The sequence below is a fragment of the Hydractinia symbiolongicarpus genome, chromosome 12, assembly GCF_029227915.1.
Source record: "Hydractinia symbiolongicarpus strain clone_291-10 chromosome 12, HSymV2.1, whole genome shotgun sequence".
NCBI classification, from domain to species: domain Eukaryota; kingdom Metazoa; phylum Cnidaria; class Hydrozoa; order Anthoathecata; family Hydractiniidae; genus Hydractinia; species Hydractinia symbiolongicarpus.
Genome location: NC_079886.1, coordinates 23,108,801 through 23,117,321, shown reverse-complemented (window position 1 = coordinate 23,117,321; position 8,521 = coordinate 23,108,801). Strand labels below are relative to the sequence as shown.

General features: G+C 30.9%; 1 long non-coding RNA gene across 1 annotated transcript; it reads right to left on the bottom strand.

Annotated features, from left to right (window-relative positions):
- Positions 1-311: 311 nt before the first annotated feature.
- LOC130622471 (uncharacterized) lies at positions 312-4,134 on the bottom strand. The gene is made up of 2 exons (XR_008981085.1): positions 1,172-4,134; positions 312-529 (listed from the first exon to the last, which is right to left on the bottom strand). It is a non-coding gene; the product is annotated as an uncharacterized LOC130622471 (long non-coding RNA).
- Positions 4,135-8,521: the final 4,387 nt, after the last annotated feature.

The following is an 8,521-nucleotide window of genomic DNA, read 5'->3' as shown; positions in this document are numbered from 1 at the left end:
TTCCGGTGACATCACAGTAAAAATCCTGACAGAGTAAAATTTGTCGCCCTCTTTTTCTTATATGACGTAAAAAAAGTGTGCTAAATTTTATTTATTTTGTATAAACCTATCAAAAGTCATGCATAAGGCGGAATCCGGGTCGAATAGGTTATTAACACTTGCGCTAAAAATTAAGCAATATTCTACTAATGCTTGACTCTGGTTGCTTATAGATCAGATCCTTAACTCTAATACATCAAGACCCCGTTTATTTGAACATTAGGCCAAAGCGAGTTCAAGTTTACCGTTGTTTAGGAAAGTAAGAAAATTAGTAAAAAAAGAAGAATATATATTATTCCAATTAATATTAGGGTTAATTACAGAGCACTAATCAACAGTGTCATTTTCATCCAACTTGAACACATTACTGTAACAATGCAGCACTCCATATATGAATTATGTGTGCTTCTCTGTACTATCGTTAATTTTGTGCTGTCGTAAACAAGCCGCCAAAGTCTGAACCAATGCTAATCCAGTGTATCACAATTTTCTAGAAAAAAAATTACATCCTACATGGAGAATCACTGTCATATCTTTGATAAATATTAATAATAAAAAGTATAAACCAGAACTGTAAATAGAGAATCACAGAATCATAGAAGGAGTTAAAAACTAAAGTAGCAAAAAAGAATCACTGTAATCTCTTTGATAAATTGATGTATGGATTATGAGAGGGGGTGGAAACGAAAGTGGTAAATACACAATCACCGCAATTTATTTAATAATATAATGTATGGATTATCAATGAAAGAGGCAACAAAGAATCACTAATTTTTCAGATAAAATCATGTATCGATTACCAGAGGGAGTTGGAAACAAAAATGGCTATCAAAAAAGTGTGTCACTTTTTGGACAAATGATCAGGATTATAAAGACACATTTTTTATTAGAAACACAAGAAACTTTAAGGTTGACAGTTGCCTAAATTGTTAACAAAACAGGATAAAAAACATAAATCAGGTATTTTTGGCAGTTATAATGACATTATTATGATAAAAAAATCAATTATCATCTTTCATTAAAAGAATTGCAGAGTGCAGGAAAGATATATTAATTAAGATATCTTATATAAAGAATGTGTATGATTTTATGTACAGTACATTCCAAGTTTGTTGTATAAAAATTTGCTTACCTACAGTAATTGTATTTTGTCCAGTTCCCATACTTAATTTCAATGACAATCAACCTATTTGTGACTTTTTTGTCTAACCTTCAGCATGTTGTTGTTGAAAGCTTCCCTACTACTGATAATTTTTGTGTCAGTCTAAAACTATAAAACATTATAAAGCATATTTAGTTCTTGAACAGGTTTGAAATCATAGCTCTTTACATAATAAGGTCACACTTTATGTTAACTGTATATAACCCAAACTCCATATGATTTAAAAAATGAGTAATTTCTCTATTTAATTATTACATATCTTTACATGTTCCTCACATCATTGTTATTTATATTTTCAATACTACTAAATTGAGAGCTCTCAAATAAAGTCAAATACCATACTATGTATAAAAACAAAAGAATCCATTCCAGTCGAAATACTCGTGTTTTAGGGATTAGGGATTATATATATTGTAATGTTTAAGTAGTTATATTCTTTCTCAACAAAACATTTTTGTCAGGTTCACAGTAAAAAATGTTTTGGAGCGATAGCATTACCTTAAATGTACATTATATTATTTTGCGAAAAGCTTTAAAAAATTGTGGCTTACTGGACTCCAAAAATTTATGAAATAAAAACGATAAACAGGATTTGTTCTTATTATCGAGCATCTCGTCCAACCCTAAATATTCCTCAAATCTCTGCTGCATCACCAATAATGGCAAACACAAAATCCCTAACAATGACTTTATGTATATTTACAATATTCAAGGTATTAAGATGCCCCAGAGTTGGAGAAAAGTGACAAAAAATGTTTCTTAATTCGAAACATTTATGTGAAAGGGGTAGGGAGTGGGGTTGAAGCAAATCTGTTAACAAATTTTATTAAAACCATATATACTTAGCTTATTTTAATTGATCTTGATGTAAACATTTGGTTGAAATTAATACGGTTTCTCTTAAAATGCCTAAATTAAAGAACTCGATAATTATAATGATAGGTATATATATAATAAATATTTTGGGGGAATATCGTCACACGATTTTAAAACACACCATTCCAAGTTTAACGTCATCGTTTTTATTTTTCCTAAGTTTAAACTTTAACAAAAAGATTGAGCTTTGTCATCAACATAAAAATATCCACCCAAACACAAAATTTACTTTCACTGCACACTTTAACAACGCTGTGTCAGTAAAAACAAGATTAAATAATAGTTATAGAACATAGCTTGAATTTTTTTCAGTGGATATGATAAAAAAAAGTTAATTTCGAGAGGCTGCCTGGCCATCACTAGCCTACATTTCTATATGTTATCGTGTCATCTTTACATTAAATATTTCCATATTTTTTTATGTTATGTCCTGTGTCTCTGTCTACCATCTTGTCTAAATGTCATATATCTAGTCCACATCAATGCCTATAAATATTGGTTATTACATCTTAAATGTACATATCAACTGCCCAAGAATACTTTTGTCAATTTTCAGATAAAAAATTTTTACTTTACCACACCAAACATAACACCGAAGTATATACAGTAAAAAAATATACTTTACATATACATTACGGGCTCTTTTGTAACTTAAAATCTTAGAAAAATAAACCACAAATGAACTAGAGTCAAGTTGACACCTGGAAGTTATAAAAATAACGAAAAATTTAAAAAATAATCTAAACATAGATCAATTTCAGGTATATATACCTGTTACATTATACTTCATTTTGATACTTCAAATTTAGGAAGATTCATTTTAACTTTATTCATAAGTTGTTGCGCATAAAAACTTTATCTTGAGCACTTTGCGCATAGAATGCTCAAAATATTTTTAAAATTTTCAGCTAGCTATATACAGAAGCATCAGGGAAAGATTACTTTTTCCACTTTGTTTATTATTAGCTGTGCCATATTTATTTATCCATTTTAATTTATATATAATGGATAACAAGAGAGTTTGGCCAAACTAATCAAATATATACTGATATCAAGTATACTGATACACACACACACACCTTTTTTTATTTGCTAACCCGTACAGAAGTGGATATTATTTTATATAGAGAAAAAAATACTATTTAAAAAGGAAAAAGTTTTAGCTTTTATGGTTTCTGCAGCAATAGTGCATGGTCCCCGAAATACTGAAATAATCAAAAAAATTTGCTAATGTTTTTAAAATTTTACAAGCATTTTGCATGCAATTATCATGAGAGTTCAGCTCTTAATTTTCAGCCCTTAAATAGCTAGCTAGCTAGCTAGCCCGCATTCATTTTCGTGTTTAATCAAAAAAACTTTCAGAAAGATTTCCTGATCAAGAAATCTCAAAATTTTTACAGCAATAATTTTCAGCTTCAGAAATAAGTTCGTGGTAAGGAATAACTTATAATTCTGCAACTATAATCAAACTGTTACAGCTAGCTATAGCTAGCTATATTATTGTATATGTAGCTATAGCTAGCTAGCTAGCTACCTAGCTACTTTCAATAAAGTTCAAGAAAAAAATAAATCTATAAATATATATAGTTAGCTAGCCAGCTAGCTAGCTATCATAAATTATCAGCAGAAGACATTTGATATTTTGCATATATCCAAGACAGATCTTCCCATCACAGCTGCAAATACTTAACAGAAGATTAAAGCTACAGAAGTGTAATCTGTGATTAAAAATTAGTAACCCTTATTTCTTTAAAAGTTTAAATACAACAGCTTCCGTTGAACATTAAACAAATGGTTAGCTACAGTTGTTAAACTTTTCGAATACACTGGCCAGAGTCATCGCATGGCATCCGCTTGGTAGCCATTTTTTTAATGAAAGCATGATAATGTCACGGCTGCCGAAGTGGTTGTGCGGCTATCCTAAGTGGTTGTGCGGCTATCCTAAGTGGTTGTGCGGCTATCCTGTATGGTTGTGCGGCTATCCTGTACGGTTGTGCGGCTATCCTGTCGGTTGTGCGGCTATCCTAAACGGTCGTGCGGCTATCCGAAAATGAATTAGGAATATTGTTATTATTATTATTATTATTATTATTATTATTATTATTATTATTATTATTATTATTATTATTATTATTATTATTATTATTATTATTATTATTATTATTATTATTATTATTATTATTATTATTATTATTATTATTATTATTATTATTATTATTATTATTATTATTATTATTATTATTATTATTATTATTATTATTATTATTATTATTATTATTATTATTATTATTATTATTATTATTATTATTATTATTATTATTATTATTATTATTATTATTATTATTATTATTATTATTATTATTATTATTATTATTATTATTATTATTATTATTTTTTATTATTATTATTATTATTATTATTATTATTATTATTATTATTATTATTATTATTATTATTATTATTATTATTATTATTATTATTATTATTATTATTATTATTATTATTATTATTACTAGTCGATAAAGCCCGTGGAAAAATCCACTAAAGCAGAATAAAAATTTTGATGTTAATGAGATATAAGGGTTTAAAGATTTTGCTGACGTCAGCAATGGCCCCGTCGAAACCGAAAAATTTTTTTTTTAGAAATTTGTATACCTGTTGTCTCTATCGTATAGATCTTGAAACACTGATCAAGAAAATGTATAGGATCATATACTTTTGACAAACGGTTGCAAAGATATTAGGGTTTAAAGGTTTTTTGATGACGTCATCAACCCGTCCATTCCGAAACGGATTCGGGGACCCAGGTTTGGGAAACTTACCCAAATTGGTCCAAGGTGGTCCGTAGTTACCCACGCGGTGAAAAATCATTGACGTCACCAACTCGTTTCCAAGTTATTTAGCCTCAAAGTTTTAGGTGCACTGTAATGGCTTCATTAATTTAATATAGGATATTGACGTTAAAGTGGTGTTATTGACGTCGCGCCGTAATGTCTGAATATTTACCATATTAGACATGCATTTTTCGGCAATATCAAAGGAAAATGAAGACATCCACTTTGCCTGTCACAGAGACACGGAACTGGCGTATTATTATATAAGACTAGTCGATAAGGCCCGTGGAGAAATCCACTTAGGCAGGAGGACAATGTAAAAATTCGTTATTTTAGACCTTTTGCTGATGTCAGCAGTGCATAAACAAAAAGAAAATTGGTGAAATTTAGTCATTTGTTGTCTGTAATGTGTAGAGGTTAAAACGCTGATCAAAATAATGTATAGTATCGTATGTTTTTGACAATCGCCTAAGGAGATATAAGGGTGTAAAAATTTTGCTGACGTCAGCAAAGTCCCTACCAAAAGTTGCAAAAAATGTTTCTTTACAAATTCGTACACCCGTTGCATTCATCGTATAGATCTTGGAATGCTGATCAAGAAAATGTATAGGAACATGAACTTTTGACAAACGGTTGCAGAGATATTGGGGTTTGTAGGTTTTGTGATGACGTCATCAACCCGTCCATTCCGAAACGAATTCGGGGACCCAGGTTTGGGTAACTTACCCAAATTGGTTCCAGGTGGTCCCTAGTTACCCACGCGGTGAAAAATCATTGACGTCAGCACCTCGTTTCCAAGTTATTTGGCCTCAAAATTTTAAGTGCACTGTAACGGATTCATTAATTTAATATAGGATATTGACGTTAAAGTAGTGTTATTGACGTCGCGCCGTAACGTCAGAAAATTTAACATTTTAGACATGCATTTTGCGGTTACTTCAAAGAAATTTTCGGTAAGATCAAAGGAAAATGAACATATCCACTTTGCCTGTTACAGACACACAGAACTGGCGTATTATTATATAGATTATTATTATTATTATTATTATTATTATAAAATGCACCATCGGGCTGTTTTGTTACCAATCGTGCGATAATTAAATTTGTCGCTAGCTGCCTCACGCGTCGGTTTTTTTTGTCATTGTTTACTTTTTTTTGTAGTATTTTGTTCTTCTCAGTAACTTTAAATGTATTTGTCACTTATTTTTCTCCCTAAATGGTGATTAGCTGAAAAATTCAAGAAAATTTCACCCAAAACAAGCCACTTTTTTACATGACTATTTTTACGTTTGGACAAAATTTTTGCTAAAAATCTTTTTGTATCATAACAGTAGTGTAAAAAACCTCCTTAGCTGTCACTTTTAAAGGTGTTTCCACCCAACCGATGTCAAGAAATTTCCACTGTCACGTATTATTCTGAAATAATAATTAGTGGTTATCATAATTAGTGGTAATATTAGGTGGTAGTAGAACGCAACCGAAATTTAAAAATTCTCAAACTCAATGAATTAAAACGTTTTTAATAGTGATTTAAGCTTTGTTAAAACAGCTTAGAGGTTAAATGGGAGGAATTACTATAGATATTATAAGATAGAGCAACCTGAAGCTATATAACATGTCATATGTCTGTGAATAACGGATGAGATGAGCTGAAAAGGCGGTTCAGAAAGACATATTAGCGGTCGTTCCAATCTTTCTTAAGTAATCACTATTACTTATTGGAATTTCATGGTTAAATAAACTTTATTTCGGTAACTTCATGACGTTAGTATTAGCATAGACTTCCAAAATCTTTAAATTATGGAAATGTGTTTAACAAACCCTGTTTTGAGAGCATCAAAACAATGTATGTGTTTACTTTTGTACTTGTTTACGGATTCACAGGAACGCATCCTGGGATAACACGAGACAAAATTAAAGATTTTTGATTGAAAAAGGGCTTAAAACTGTTTTATCAAAGTATTCGTGGATTGTAACGACAATATGGTAAAGTTATGGATTTGCTTACTAATAAAAAATTTCGACGTATTTACTTTGTCAGTACCTTTCTCGAATAAAACAGTATAACCGATCTCAACATTATTTTGTTTCAAAACGACAGTAGAAATGTACATCAGAAACAGAATAAATTTTATAGGCAGGCATGTCTTCAGGACAATTAAGGCAATCTACCAAGAAGATCGAAATCTTTTACTTCTTGTATCATTTGCAGGCCTCCGAATTCTTCTGAACATCTATTAAAAACTTTTTAGCAACTATCTCACCTTAAATGATAATTGTTAAAAAGGAAGATATTGACGAAACCACGATGTTCGTGAATATATCACTGATTATCTACAAAATAGTGATCATCTAAGAATGAAAGACAATTTTGAAATTAAAGACTTTAAACAATTATTAAAATACGCATTTATTCAACAACCAAAACACTGATTGATATTGTTTTAACCAACAATGTAACTAGCATCAGTAGTAACATAAATGTCAATTGCAACTTCTTAATTCAAGCTCGACAACCTTGAATTATCTGAAAAATGTTTTAGCAGATGTGTTCAATCGACACGCTCTTTTTTCCTTTTTCCTTTAAAGAGATGTGTCAAGAAGAACACATGACCTTGCCTAGACAAAGATGTGAAACGAAAATGAAAACCCGAGATCAGCTTATGTACACGGACCGTAAATCAAATAAACTGTCGGAACTGGATGCCTACACACGACAACAAAACTTTAATAGAAATGAGTTGAAAAGATCAGAAAGAAAACGCATATAACTTCGTTCATTTCTAGAAAACAGGGGATTTTTCGGACACAGCTCAGAACTAGCAATCAACCAACCACGTTTACTATTGACCTCTCAGTGATACAGATTTCTGTAAATATTTTACAAAATTTTGGAGTTGATTGAAGCATATATCATTCACCCTCCCGAACTTACATAACGAAACAAAAAACACTGAAAACCTAGTCCACAGCGACAGACTTTACATTTTACACAGTCGCTAAGACTGGAGTGAAAAGTCATCGAAAGGAACTCAAACTTAAATGGGCTACAGGGTTAGACAACATTTCCAGGTGCTTTCTAAAGGTTGCTTTAAGCGTCATTGCGACGCCATCAATGTACGTCATAACGATATCACTGGTTTCTGACGATTTCTAATTAGCACGAATTTTTTCTAATACTAGAAATTATTAACTAAGGTATCCAGTTTAACCTTTCACCGTGGTCAAAAGGTAAGTTGCCCGAAAAAATTTCCAAATTTTTTAACCCTTCCGATATTTGTTCCCACATGCAGCCGACAAGTTTTTATTTCCATGGTTTTGTAATTTTGTGCTTTTTGATTCGTTAGTTTAAACAACAACCGCGACTGCCCATCGTTCGCCCGAGTGTGCAGAAAATCTAGATTTAATTTTCGCTCTGTTTACAATATGTTACAATTAAAAATGTCTGGAAATTAAAATACTCGGTGTCTTAGGTATATCACAGATGGGCTGCTCACAAATACACCCGACAAGCTATTTTCTGTATTACTGGATGTGACACATTTCTTTTAAATATTTTTATCTGTAGCCATATGTAACTAAATCTGAGGTTAATTGTGAGGTGACTACA